The following is a 15,346-nucleotide window of genomic DNA, read 5'->3' as shown; positions in this document are numbered from 1 at the left end:
CCTCCGCTCCCTCTTTTGATCATACATTGTCGGGCATTCACACCTTTTCTTACCCCCTTTTTACAAACTTGCACCTTCTTACAGCGGAACACCTCCGCTCCCTCTTTTGATGGTGTATGTTCGGGCATTCAAACCTTTTCTTACCCACTTTTTACAAACTTTGGTCGGATATTCAAACCTTCTTGTAGCTGAACACATCCACTCCTGCTTTTGATGATGTATGGTTGGGCATTCAAACCTACTTGTTGCCCGCTTTTTACTATGGTCGGCCATTCACAGCTTCCTCTCCACCATACTTGTATGGTGGGATGTTCACACCCACTTGCATCCACTTTTGTTGATATTTAGTCGGTCATTCGCACCTTACCCGCTTTTGGCAAACTATGGCCTTCTTGCAGCCAAACACCTCTGATCTCGCTTTTGATGATGTAAGGTTGGGCATTCAGACCTTGCTTCACCTGCTTTTCACCAAATATAGTCAGACATTCACACCTTCTTGCAGCCGAACACTTCCGCTCCACCTTTTAGTGTTCTATGGGGCATTCACACCTTTTTTTTCACCGCATTTTATAGATTATAATTGGAAATTCTCACCCACTCTCATCCAAAGACCTCTCCTCCCGCTTTTGTTAATATACAGTCAGGCATTCGAACCTTTTCTTACCCGCTTTTTACAAATTATGGTCGGACATTCACACCTACTTGCAGCCGAATATTTCCGCTCCACCTTTTAGTGATGTATGGTTGGCATTTGCACCTTTTCTTACCCTCTTTTTTTACTGATTGCTGAAGATTAAGTTGTTCTTTCTCAAACTACAAAATTTTTTTTATTGTTGAAGCTTGATTTGAAGTGGATAAATAAAGAGGACAAACAGTTTTAAGTCAGGCTGATAGAAGGAATTAATTTTTTAGCAAAATCTGTACTTCGTCATATGTCGAGAGATGCTTATTGCTGAAGAAGTTCTTTCTCATTCTACAAAGTACAACGTTGTTTATTGTTGAAACTTGATTAGACATGAATAAATATGAAGGACAAAGCAGTCTTAACTTGGTTTAAGTTAAGGAATTCGTTTTATAGGAGAATCCGAATTCGTGCATAACTCGTAAAATAGAGCTTATTTTCGGATTCCTGAAGAATGAGTCTGGTTCTTTCTCATAACACAAAGTTTGTTGTTTATTGTTGAAACTTCATCAGAAGTGAAGAAATAAATGAATGCCTATCAACAAATGTAGGATCTAAACTCTAGTGCTTCCTCTAAAATAATTTCCATCCATCCATCATCTGCCGCTTATCCGGGGGTCGGGTCGCGGGGGCAGCAGCTTGAGTAGAGAAACCCAGACGTCTCTGTCCCCGGCCACTTCCCCAGGCCAGCTGAGAGACATAGTCTCTCCAGCGTGTCCTGGGTCTTTCCCGGGGTCTCCTCCCAGTGGGACGTGCCCGGAACACCTCCCCAGGGAGGCGCCCAGGGGGCATCCTAACCAGATGCCCGAGCCACCTCATCTGACTCCTCTCAATGCGGAGGAGCAGCGGTTCTACTCCGAGCCCCTCCCGGATGACTGAGCTTCTCACCCTATCTCTAAGGGAGAGCCCAGACACCCTGCGGAGGAAACCCATTTCGGCCGCTTGTATTCGCGATCTTGTTCTTTCGGTCACTACCCACAACTCGTGACCATAGGTGAGGATGGGAACGTAGATTGACCAGTAAGTAGAGAGCTTCGCCTTCTGGCTCAGCTCCCTCTTCACAACGACGGGTCGGTGCAGAGCCCGCAACACTGCAGACGCCGCACCGATCCGCCCGTCAATCTCCCGCTCCATTCGTCCCTCACTCGTGAACAAGACCCCGAGATACTTGAACTCCTCCACTTGGGGAAGGATCTCATTCCCGACCCGAAGAGAGCATTCCACCCTTTTCCGGCTGAGAACCATAGTCTCGGATTTGGAGGTGCTGATTCTCATCCCAGCCGCTTCACACTCGGCTGCGAATCGCTCCAGTGAGAGCTGAAGGTCACGGCCTGACAACGCTAACAGAACCACATCATCTGCAAAAAAGCAGAGACCCGATTCTGAGGTCGCCAAATCGGACACCCTCAACGCCCTGGCTGCGCCTAGAAATTCTGTCCATAAAAGTTAGGAACAGAATCGGTGACAGTGGGCAGCCCTGACGGAGTCCAACTCTCACCGGAAACGTATCCGACTTACTGCCGGCAATGCGGACCAAACTCTGACACCGGTCATACAGAGACCGAACGGCCCCTATCAAGGGGTCCGGCACTCCATATTCCCGGAGCACCCCCCACAGGACTCCACGAGGGACACGGTCGAACGCTTTCTCCAAGTCCACAAAACACATGTAGACTGGTTGGGCGAACTCCCATGCACCCTCCAGGATCCTGCCGAGGGTATAGAGCTGGTCCACTGTTCCACGGCCAGGACGAAAGCCACACTGCATCTCCTGAATCTGAGGCTCGATTATCCGACGGATCCTCCTCTCCAATACCCCCGAATAGCCCTTACCAGGGAGGCTGATGTGTGTGATACCCCTATAGTTGGAACCGGCCGGTCCGCTCCGGTTTTAAAGAGGGGGACCACCACCCCAATCTGCCAGTCCAGAGGCACTGTCCCCGATGTCCACGCGATGCTGCAGAGGCGTGTCAGCCAAGACAGCCCTACAACATCCAGAGCCTTGAGAAACTCAGGACAGACCTCATCCACCCCCGGGGCCTTGCCACCGAGGAGCTTTTTGACCACCTCGGCAACCTCAGCCCCAGAAATGGGAGGCCCCGTCTCCGAGCTCTCCGACTCTGCCTCTTCCGAGCACGTGTTGGTAGGATTGAGGAGTTCCTCGAAGTACTCCCCCCACCGACTCACAACATCCCAAGTTGAGGTCAGCAAAGCCCCGTCCCCACTGTAAACAGTGTTGACTGTGAGCCGCTTCCCCCCCCTGAGACGCCGGATGGTGGACCAGAATCTCTTCGAGGCCGTCCGGAAATCGTTCTCCATGGTCTCACCGAACTCCTCCCAGGCCCGAGTTTTTGCCTCAGCAACCGCCGAAGCCGCGGCCCGTCTGGCCTGTCGGTACCTATCAGCTGCTTCCAGGGTCCCACTGGCCAAAAAGGCCCGATAGGACTCCTTCTTCAGCTTGACGGCTTCCCTCACCACTGGTGTCCACCAGCAGGTTCGAGGGTTGCCGCCACGACAGGCACCGACCACCTTACGGCCACAACTCCGATCAGCTGCCTCGGCAATGGAGTCACGGAACATGGCCCATTCGGACTCAATGTCCCCCACCTCCCCCGGGATATGGTTGAAGCTCTGCCGGAGGTGGGAGTTAAAGCTCCTTCTGACGGGGGATTCTGACAAACGCTCCCAGCAGACCCTCACAATACGTTTGGGCCTGCCAGGTCTGATCGGCATCCTCCCCCACCAGCGGAGCCAACTCACCACCAGGTGGTGATCAGTTGACAGCTCCGCCCCTCTCTTCACCCGAGTGTCCAGGACATACGGCCGCAAATCCGATGATACAACCACAAAGTCGATCATCGAACTGCGGCCAAGGGTGTCCTGGTGCCAAGTGCACATATGGACACCCTTATGTCTGAACATGGTGTTCGTTATGGACAGTCCATGACCAGCACAGAAGTCCAACAACATAACACCACTCTGGTTCAGATCGGGGGGGCCGTTCCTCTCAATCACACCCCTCCAGGTCTCACTGTCATTGCCCACGTGAGCATTGAAGTCCCCCAGCAGAACGAGGGAGTCTCCGGTAGGAGCATTCTCCAGTGCCTCCCCCAGAGACTCCAAAAAGGGTGGGTACTCTGAACTGCTGTTTGGCGCATAGGCACAAAAAACAGTCAGGACTCGTCCCCCCACCCGAAGGCGGAGGGAGGCTACCCTCTTGTTCACTGGGGTAAACCCCAATGTACTGGCACACAGCCGGGGGGCAATAAGTATGCCCACACCTGCTCTGCGCCTCTCACCACGGGCAACTCCAGAGTGGAAGAGAGTCCAACCCCTCTCAAGAGGACTGGTTCCAGAGCCCAAGCCGTGCATCGAGGTGAGTCCGACTATATCTAGCCGGAACCGCTCAGCCTCGCGCACCATCTCCGGCTCCTTCCCCAACAGAGAGGTGACATTCTAAAATAATTTCCTTTCTCAATTCAGAACTTTGTGTGTGTAAGTCACAACACCCGTGACACCAAAACGGCTTTCTTTTCTCTCTTTTCTCTACACTCTACACTGTGAGCACACACACCAAATCAGAAAGGCTTTTTTCTCTCTTTTCTACATTATGGACTGTGGGGACAAAAAACCGCTCTCTCTTTTTTTTTTTTATTGTGTGCCAGGGCGTTGTCTCACGTATTAGATTATGCTTAAGATACGAATGGGTTTATCAGTCACATCAGAATCCATACATACTGATCCTCCCGTAATAAAAGGGTCGGATCTTATCAAACACACTTTGTTTCTTGTGACAATCAAGTCAGCGAAACAACGTATACACGTCAAGACCCTGAATCAAGTTTGCCACAAGAACTCATAACTTTGGCAGTATTGCTCTGCCGTCAGCAATCATATACCCATTTTATTTTCGTGAGACATGTGCAGGCACCTGTTCATCTACTGTTCTATCACTATGAATTAGTTTATCTATTATCAATAAGGATACTTCTACAACTACTATCAAAGTATGTCCGGACTTCTTATGTTGTCAGTTGCTATATATGAATAAGTGGGTAGCTACTGACAAGCATTAAGCATGTCACACAGCCCACACATATAACATTTCAGGACACACCACACAGTTAACAACCACAGTGAAGCGTGTCAAAGCCCAAACATGTAACATTCAACAGGACACTTACACAACACATTCAAATCAAACAGTCAGACAACATACAAGAACATATACCCCAGCCGGCATTGCTCCCTGCCTATTTTCCTACAGCTCACTATGTGTTTGCACACCTTTATTCACAAACTCTTCAACTTATACTCTTTTACCGAAGCTGCTACAGCTCGATTGGCCAAATACCCTTAGATCCTATTTTGGTGAATTTGACATCTGCCTTACATGTAACAGATTAGCGGTTTAGCAGTTTTAATTTAGTTTGAGTGAAGGAATTCATTTTATAGCAAAATCCGAAATCGTGAAGAACTCATGAAAGTAAGCTTATTCTCGGATTCCTGAAACTTTAGATTTGCTCTTTCTTTTACTGCAAAGTACAACATTGTTTTTTTTTTTTGACAGTTTTAACATAGTTTGAGTGAAGGAATTAATTTTATAGATAAAATCCCAAGAGTCTGCTGAGAAAAGAGAGTGAATGCGAAGTAGACTTTAACACGGCTCTGGGAGCGAGCAGAGTGTGGGCCAAGCGGGAGAATTTCTTGAAAGAAACGCGACACCGAATGAGCGGTCAGAACAAAGCCTCAATACGGTGTTCCCGTGGTGTTTTTGTTGCTGCCTTGTCTTTTGCACAGAGTAAAAGACAAGGCAGCCATCGAATAGGGCCCGATTGTTCCTACTTGGTCAGCCGAGGAGCAAGGGGGGGGAGAAAGCGTCTCAATCAAGCAAAGCTCACCATGGGGAAGGTGGCTATGCCAACTAGCCTGATGCCCTGCTCCCGCAGTGACGGATAATCGTACTCTGGTTTCTCTTCATAACGTACAACTCTTTCGCCTTTTATTAAAGACTTCCGTGTAGAGCAGCACTAATGAGTTGTTTCTATTTTTGGCAGGCTTTACCTTTGCGGGTGAAGCCCTTTCTGTCTGTGCAAAAAAAATCTTGTTACTGTGCAGAGTGACTTCTCTGAGTAGAGTCGCCTTACCTGTTGCGACTGTGCCGATGTTTGAAGCTGGAGTGCAAAGGTGTTGCTTGAATGGTGCTTGCTGGAGCGTGCGGGAGTGCAAAGTTATACCATTTAAAAGGGCTGAAGAGTGCTCATTGCAGCGGGTGGGCCATAGTAAAAAGCGGTTGAGAAAAGGTGCGAATGTCAAACCATACATGATTAAAATAGGGAGCGGAGGTGTTTGGCTACAAGAAGGTTTGAAAGTCTGACCATAGTTTGTAAAAAGCGGGTAAGAAAAGGTTCGAATGCCCGAACATACACCATCAAAGGAGGGAGCGGAGGTGTTCCGCTGTAAGAAGGTGTGAATGTCCGACCATAGTTGGTAAAAAGCGGGTAAGAAAAGGTTAAAATACCCGACTGCACACAATCAATAGCGGGAGCGGAGTTATTCGGCTACTAAAAGGTGTGAAAGTCCGACCATGGTTTGTAAAAAGCGGGTAAGAAAAGGTTCGAATGCCCGACAATGTATGATCAAAAGAGGGAGCAGAGGTTTTCGGCTGAAAGAAGGTCTGAATGTCCAACCATAATTTGTAAAAACTGGGGAAGAAAAGGCTCGAAAGCCCGACTATACACCATCAACAGCTGGAGCGGAGGTGTTCAGCTGCAAGAAGGTCTGAATGTCCATCAATAATTGCTAGAAAACATGAAAGAGAATTTTCGAATATCAAACCAAACATGATCATAAGCGGGAGAGGTGTTCAGCTGCAAGAAGGTGTGAATGTCCACCCATAATTACTGAAAAATGGGTAAGAAAAGTTGCGAATGCCCAACCATACATCATCAAAAGCAGGAGTGGATGTGTTCGGCTACAAGAAGGTTTGAATGTCCGACCATAGTTTGTAAAAAGCGGGTAAGAAAAGGTTCGAATGCCCGAACATACACCATCAAAAGAGGGAGCGGAGGTGTTCCGCTGTAAGAAGGTGTGAATGTCCGACCATAGTTGGTAAAAAGCGGATAAAAAAAGGTGAAAATACCCGACTGTACACAATCAATAGTGGGAGCGGAGTTGTTCAGCTACAAGAAGGTGTGAAAGTCCGACCATGGTTTGTAAAAAGCGGATGAGAAAAGGCTCGTATGCCCGGATATACACCATCAAAAGCGGAAGCGGAGGTGTTCGGCTTCAAGAAGACATGAACATCCAACCAAAGTTTGTAAAAAGCAGTTAAGAAAAGGTTTGAATATCCAACCAAACATAATCAAAAGAGCAGAGCTGTTCGACTGCAAGTAGGTGTGAATGTCAGATCATAATTTGCAAAAAGCTGATGAGAAAGGGTAAGAATGCCGGTCCATACATCATCAAAAGCGGGAGAGGTGGTGTTCGGCTGCAAGTAGGTGTGAATGTGTGACTAAAGTTTATAACAAGCGTGTAAGACAAGATACTATTGCCACACCATACATGATCAAAACAGGGAGCAGAGGTGGTTCAGCTGCAAGAAGGTGTGAATGTGCGACTAAAGTTTATAAGAAACGGGTAAGACAAGGTGCGAATGCCCGACAATGTATGATCAAAAGAGGTTTTCGGATGCAAGGTCTGAATGTCCAACCATAATTTGTAAAAACCGGGAAGAAAAGAATCAAAAGCCCGACTATACACCATCAAAAGCGGGAGCAGAGGGGTTCAGCTGCAAGAAGGTCTGCATGTCCATCAATAATTGCTTTAAAACATGAAAGAAACTTTTCGAATATCAAACCGCACATGATCACAAGCGGGAGCAGAGGGGTTCAGCTGCAAGAAGGTCTGCATGTCCATCAATAATTGCTTTAAAACATGAAAGAAAATTTTCGAATATCAAACCGCACATGATCACAAGCGGGAGAGGAGGTGTTCGGCTGCAAGAAGGTGTGAATGTCCTCCCATAATTCCTGAAAAATGGGTAAAAAAAGGTGCGAATGCCCAACCATACATTATCAAAACAGGGAGCGGAGATGGTTCAGCTGCAAGGTGTAAATTTCTGACTAAAGTTTTTAAAAAGCGGTTTAAAAACTGATTTGTCCTTCATAGTTATCCATGTCTAAAAATGTTTGAAGCAACTTCCTCATATTACCCTGAATGAGAAAGAACCACACTTGTGATTAAGCCATACGTTCCTTTTGAGGAGTTCTGCATGATTTGGGATTTTGCTATTAAATAAATTCCTTCACTCAAACCGAGTGAAAACTGATTTTACCTTCATATTTATGAATGTCTAGATCAACTTCAACAAACAGCAACAACATTGTATTTTGCAGTAGAAGAAGTTGAAATTGATCTAGACATTGATAAATATGAAGTTCAAAGCAGTTTCCACTTGGTTTGAGTGAAGGAATGAATTTTATAGCAAAATCGGAAATCCTGCACTCCTCAAAAGGATGCTTCTTTCTCATTCAGGGTAATATGAGGAACTTTATGCTTGATACATTTTTAGACATGGATAATTATGAAGGACAAAGCAATTTTAACTTGGTTTGAGCAAAGCAATTCATTTACAGGAAAATCCGAAATCGTGCAGAACTCATGAAAGCAAGCTTTTTCTCGGATTCCTGATCCTCCAGTGTTGCTCTTTCCTATACTGTAAAATACAACGTTATTCTTTGTTGAAATTGATCTAGACATTGATAAATATGTAGGACAAAGCAGTTTTCACTTGGTTTGAGTGAAGGAATTAATTTTATACATAAAATCCCAAATCATGCAGAACGTATGAAAAGAAGCTTATTCTCGGATTCCTGATCCTTCGGTGTTGCTCTTTCTTCTACTGCAAAATACACTGTTGTTATTTATTGAAATCAATCTAGACATTGATAAATATGAAGGAAAAAGCAGTTTTCACTTGGTTTGAGTGAAGGAATTAATTTTATACATAAAATCCCAAATTGTGCAGAACTCATGAAAATAAGCTTATTCTCGGATTCCTAAAACTTTTGATCTGCTCTTTCTTTTACTGCAAATTACAACGTTTTTTTTTTAAATCTATCTAGACATTGATAAATATTAAGGTAATAGCCGTTTTAACATAGTTTGAGTGAAGGAATTCATTTTATAGATAAAATCCCAAATCATGCAGAACTCCTCAAAAGGGGCGTAGTGTGGTTATTTCTCATTCAGGGTAATATGAGGAAGTTTATGCTTGAAATATATGTAGAAATGGGTACATATGAAGGACAAAGCAGTTTTAACTTAGTTTGAGTGAAGGAATTTATTTTATAGCAAAATCCGAAATCGTGCAGAACTCATGAAAGCAAGCTTATTCTCGGATTCCTGATCCTTCAGTGCTGCTCTTTCTTCTACTGCAAAATACAACGTTGTTCTTTGTTTAAGTCGATGTAGACATTGATAAATATGAAGGACAAAGCAGTTTTAATTTGGTTTGAGTGAAGGAATTCATTTTATAGTAAAATCCCAAATCGTGCAGAACTCATGAAAATAAGCTTAATCTCGGATTCCTAAAACTTTTGATCTGCTCTTTCTTTTACTGCAAATTACAACGGTTTTTTTTTTTTAAATCTATCTAGACATTGATAAATATTAAGGTAATAGCCGTTTTAACATAGTTTGAGTGAAGGAATTCATTTTATAGATAAAATCCCAAATCATGCAGAACTCCTCAAAAGGGGCGTATGGCTTAATGACAAGTGTGGTTCTTTCTCATTCAGGGTAATATGAGAAAGTTTATGCTTGAAATATATGTAGAAATGGGTACATATGAAGGACAAAGCAGTTTTAACTTAGTTTGAGTGAAGGAATTTATTTCATAGCAAAATCCGAAATCGTGCAGAACTCATGAAAGCAAGCTTATACTCGGATTCCTGAAACTTTAGATTTGTTCTTTCTTTTATTGCAAAGTACAACGTTGTTTTTTGTGGAAATCTATCTAGACATTGATAAATACCAGCCGAACATCTCTGCTGTCGCTTTTTATAATTTATGGTTGGGCATTCTTACCTTTTCTTACCCGCATTTTATAAATTATGATCCGACATTCACACCTACTTGCAGTCGAACACCTTCTCTCCCGCTTTTGATGATGTATGGTTGGGCATTCGCACCTTTTTTTACCCATTTTTCAGTAATTATGGATGGACATTCAGCCCTTCTTACAGCCGAAAACCTCCGCTGCCGCTTTTGATGGTTTATAGTCTGGCTTTCGAGCCTTTTCTTGCCCGGTTTTTACAAATTATGGTTGGACGTTCAGACCTTGCAGCCGAAAACCTATTCTTAACTGCTTTTTTACAAACTTTGGTGGGACGTTCACACCTTCTTGCAGACGAACAACTCCTTCCCGCTATTGATTGTGTACAGTCGGTATTGTAACCTTTTCTTACCCACTTTTTACCAACTATGGTCGGACGTTCTTACCTTCTTACAATGGAACACCTCCGCTCCCTCTTTTGATGGTGTATATTCGGGCATTCGAACCTTTTCTTACCCGCCTTTTATCTATGGTCGGACATTCAGACCTTCTTGCAGCTGAACACCTCCGCTCCCACTTTTGATGGTGTATAGTCGGGCTTTCGAGCCTTTTCTTCCCCGGTTTTTACAAATTATGGCTGGACATTCAGACCTTGCAGCCGAAAACCTCCACTCCCTCTTTTGATAATACATTGTCGGGCATTCGCACCTTGTTTTACCCGCTTTTTACAAACTTTAGTCAGAAATTCACACCTTGCAGCTGAACCACCTCCGCTCCCTGTTTTGATCATGTATGGTCTGGCAATACTACCTTTTCTCACCCGTTTGTGAGTAATTATGGCTGGACATTCACACCTACTTGCAGCCGAACACCACCTCTCCCGCTTTTGATGATGTATGGACCGGCATTCTTACCTTTTCTATCACATTTTTCAGCAATTATGGTCGGAGATTCACACCTACTCACAGCCGAACAACTCCGCTACCGCATTTGATGGTGTATAGCCAGGACTTCTCACCCTTTCTCATCAGCTTTTTGCAAATTATGATCTGACATTCACACCTACTTGCAGTCGAACAGCTCTGCTTCCGCTTTTGATTATGTTTGGTTGGATATTCGAACCTTTTCTTAAATGCTTTTTACAAACTTTGGTCGGACATTCACACCTTCTTGTAGCCGGACACATCCACTCCTGCTTTTGATGATGTATGGTTGGGCATTCGCACCCTTTTTTTACCCATTTTTCTGGAATTATGGGTGGACATTCAAACCTTCTTACAGCTGAACACCTCCTCTCCCACTAATGATCATTTGCGGTTTGATTTTCGAAAATTTTCTTTCATGTTTTCTAGCAATTATTGATGGACATTTAGACCTTCTTGCAGCTGAACACCTCCGCTCCTGCTTTTGTTCATACATTGTCAGGCATTCGCACCTTGTCTTACCCGCTTTTTACAAACTTTAGTCGAACATTCACACCTTCTTGCAGCCGAACACCACCTCTCCCGCTTTTGATGATGTATGGTCCGGCATTCTTACCTTTTCTAACACATTTTTCAGCAATTATTGTCGGACATTCACACCTTCTTGCAGCCGAACACTTCCGCTCCACCTTTTAGTGTTCTATCACACCTTTTTTTTCACCGCATTTTATAGATTATGGTTGGAAATTCTCAACCACTCCAATCCGAAGACCTCTCCTCCCGCTTTTGTTAATATATTTAAAATTTAGTCGGACATTCACACCTTCTTGCAGTTGAACCACCTCCGCTCCCTGATTTGATCATGTATGGTCTGGCAATACTACCTTTTCTTACCCGTTTGTGAGTAATTATGGCTGGACATTCACACCTACTTGCAGCCAAACACCACCTCTCTCGCTTTTGATGATGTATGGACCGGCATTCTTACCTTTTCTAACACATTTTTCAGCAATTATGGTCGGAGATTCACACCTATTCACAGCCGAAACACTCCGCTCCCGCATTTCATGGTGTATAGTCGGGCAATCTCACCCTTTCACATCAGCTTTTTGCAAATTATGATCTGACATTCACACCTACTTGCAGTCGAACAGCTCTGCTCCCGCTTTTGATGTTTGGTTGGATATTCGAACCTTTTCTTAATACACCTTTTCTCAGCCGAACACATCCTCTCCCGTTATTGATTGTGTACAGTCGGGTATTTTAACCTTTTCTTACCCGCTTTTTACCAACTATGGTCGGACATTCAAACCTTCTTGTAGCCGAACACATCCACTCCTGCTTTTGATGATGTGTGGTTGGGCATTCAAACCTACTTGTTTCCCACTTTTCATTAATTATGGGTGGACATTCACACCTTGTCGTATCCAAACACCTCCGCTCCCTGTTTTGATCATGTATGGTTGGACATTCGCACCTTTTCTCACCGGCTTTTTGCAAACTATGGTCGGCTATTCACAGATTCCTCTCCACCATACTTGTATGGTGGGATATTCACACCCACTTGCATCCGAAGACCTCCGCACCCACTTTTGTTAATATTTAGTCGGTCATTCGCACCTTACCCGCTTTTGGCAAACTATGGCCTTCTTGCAGCCAAACACCTCTGATCTCGCTTTTGATGATGTAAGGTTGGGCATTCAGACCTTGCTTCACCTGCTTTTCACCAAATATTGTCGGACATTCACACCTTCTTGCAGCCAAACACTTCCGCTCCACCTTTTAGTGTTCTATCATACCTTTTTTTTCACCGCATTTTATAGATTATGGTTTGAAATTCTCAACCACTCTCATCCGAAGACCTCTCCTCCCGCTTTTGTTAATATATTTGAACTTTAGTCGGACATTCACACCTTCTTGCAGCTGAACCACCTCCGCTCCCTGTTTTGATCATGTATGGTCTGGCAATGCTACCTTTTCTTACCCGTTTGTGAGTAATTATGGCTGGACATTCACACCTTTTTGCAGCCGAACACCACCTCTCCCGCTTTTGATGATGTATGGTCCGGCATTCTTACCTTTTCTAACACATTTTTCAGCAATTATGGTCGGACATTCACACCTTCTTGCAGCCGAACACTTCCGCTCCACCTTTTAGTGTTCTATCACACCTTTTTTTTCACCGCATTTTATAGATTATTGTTGGAAATTCTCATACACTCTCATCCGAAGACCTCTCCTCCTGCTTTTGTTAATATATTTGAACTTTAGTTGGACATTCACACCTTCTTGCAGCTGAACCACCTCCGCTCCCTGTTTTGATCATGCATGGTCTGGCAATGCTACCTTTTCTTACCCGTTTGTGAGTAATTATGGCTGGACATTCACACCTACTTATAGCCGAACACCACCTCTCTCGCTTTTGATGATGTATGGACCGGCATTCTTACCTTTTCTAACACATTTTTCAGCAATTATGGTCGGACATTCACACCTATTCAGAGCCGAACACCTCCGCTCCCGCATTTGATGGTGTATAGTCGGGCATTCTCACCTTTTCTCATCAGCTTTTTGCAAATTATGATCTGACATTCACACCTGCTTTTGATAATGTATGGTTTGTCATTCGCACCTTTTTTTACCCATTTTTCATGAATTATGGGAGGACATTCACACCTTCTTGCAGCCGAACACCTCCTCTCCCGCTTATGATCATGTGCGGTTTGATATTCGAAAATTTTCTTTCATGTTTTCTAGCAATTATTGATGGACATTCAGACCTTCTTGCAGCTGAACACCTCCGCTCCCGCTTTTGATGGTGTATAGTCGGGCTTTCCAGCCTTTTCTTCCCCGGTTTTTACAAATTGTGGTTGGACATTCAGACCTTCTTGCAGCCGAAAACCTCCGCTCCCTCTTTTGATCATACATTGTCGGGCATTCACACCTTGTCTTACCCGCTTTTTACAAACTTGCACCTTCTTACAGCGGAACACCTCCGCTCCCTCTTTTGATGGTGTATGTTCGGGCATCCAAACCTTTTCTTACCCACTTTTTACAAACTATGGTCGGATATTCAAACCTTCTTGTAGCCGAACACATCCACTCCTGCTTTTGATGATGTATGGTTGGGCATTCAAACCTACTTGTTTCCCGCTTTTTACTATGGTCGGCCATTCACAGCTTCCTCTCCACCATACTTGTATGGTGGGATGTTCACACCCACTTGCATCCACTTTTGTTGATATTTAGTCGGTCATTCGCACCTTACCCGCTTTTGGCAAACTATGGCCTTCTTGCAGCCAAACACCTCTGATCTCGCTTTTGATGATGTAAGGTTGGGCATTCAGACCTTGCTTCACCTGCTTTTCACCAAATATAGTCGGACATTCACACCTTCTTGCAGCCGAACACTTCCGCTCCACCTTTTAGTGTTCTATGGGGCATTCACACCTTTTTTTTCACCGCATTTTATAGATTATGGTTGGAAATCCAAAGACCTCTCCTCCCGCTTTTGTCAATATACAGTCAGGCATTCTTACCCGCTTTTTACAAATTATGGTCGGACATTCACACCTACTTGCAGCCGAATATTTCCGCTCCACCTTTTAGTGATGTATGGTTGGCATTTGCACCTTTTCTTACCCTCTTTTTATACTGATTGCTGAAGATTAAGTTGTTCTTTCTCAAACTACAAAATTTTTTTTATTGTTGAAACTTGATTTGAAGTGGATAAATAAAGAGGACAAACAGTTTTAAGTCAGGCTGATAGAAGGAATTAATTTTTTAGCAAAATCTGTACTTCGTCATATGTCGAGAGATGCTTATTGCTGAAGAAGTTCTTTCTCATTCTACAAAGTACAACGTTGTTTATCGTTGAAACTTGTTTAGACATGAATAAATATGAAGGACAAAGGTTTAAGTTAAGGAATTCGTTTTATAGGAGAATCCGAATTCGTGCATAACTCGTAAAATAGAGCTTATTTTCGGATTCCTGAAGAATGAGTCTGGTTCTTTCTCATAATACAAAGTTTGTTGTTTATTGTTGAAACTTCATCAGAAGTGAAGAAATAAATGAATGCCTATCAACAAATGTGGGATCTAAACTCTAGTGCTTCCTCTAAAATAATTTCCATCCATCCATCATCTGCCGCTTATCCGGGGGTCGGGTCGCGGGGGCAGCAGCTTGAGTAGAGAAACCCAGACGTCTCTGTCCCCGGCCACTTCCTCCAGCTCTTCCGGGGGGACCCCGAGGCGTTCCCAGGCCAGCCGAGAGACATAGTCTCTCCAGCGTGTCCTGGGTCTTTCCCGGGGTCTCCTCCCAGTGGGACGTGCCCGGAACACCTCCCCAGGGAGGCGCCCAGGGGCCATCCTAACCAGATGCCCGAGCCACCTCATCTGACTCCTCTCAATGCGGAGGAGCAGCGGTTCTACTCCGAGCCCCTCCCGGATGACTGAGCTTCTCACCCTATCTCTAAGGGAGAGCCCAGACACCCTGCGGAGGAAACCCATTTCGGCCGCTTGTATTCGCGATCTTGTTCTTTCGGTCACTACCCACAACTCGTGACCATAGGTGAGGATGGGAACGTAGATTGACCAGTAAGTAGAGAGCTTCGCCTTCTGGCTCAGCTCCCTCTTCACAACGACGGGTCGGTGCAGAGCCCGCAACACTGCAGACGCCGCACC

The 15,346-nt window shown here is 44.7% G+C and overlaps 1 non-coding gene across 1 annotated transcript; it reads left to right on the top strand.

Annotated features, from left to right (window-relative positions):
- The first annotated feature begins 5,643 nt into the window (after positions 1-5,643).
- LOC140282427 (U5 spliceosomal RNA) lies at positions 5,644-5,757 on the top strand. The gene has a single exon (XR_011909863.1). It is a non-coding gene; the product is annotated as a U5 spliceosomal RNA (small nuclear RNA).
- Positions 5,758-15,346: the final 9,589 nt, after the last annotated feature.

The sequence above is a fragment of the Leuresthes tenuis genome, unplaced genomic scaffold, assembly GCF_036924035.1.
Source record: "Leuresthes tenuis unplaced genomic scaffold, fLeuTen1.0.hap1 SCAF_22, whole genome shotgun sequence".
NCBI lineage: Eukaryota > Metazoa > Chordata > Actinopteri > Atheriniformes > Atherinopsidae > Leuresthes > Leuresthes tenuis.
The sequence above is the reverse complement of the archived record's forward strand: the minus strand, read 5'-3'. Positions and strand labels throughout refer to the sequence as shown.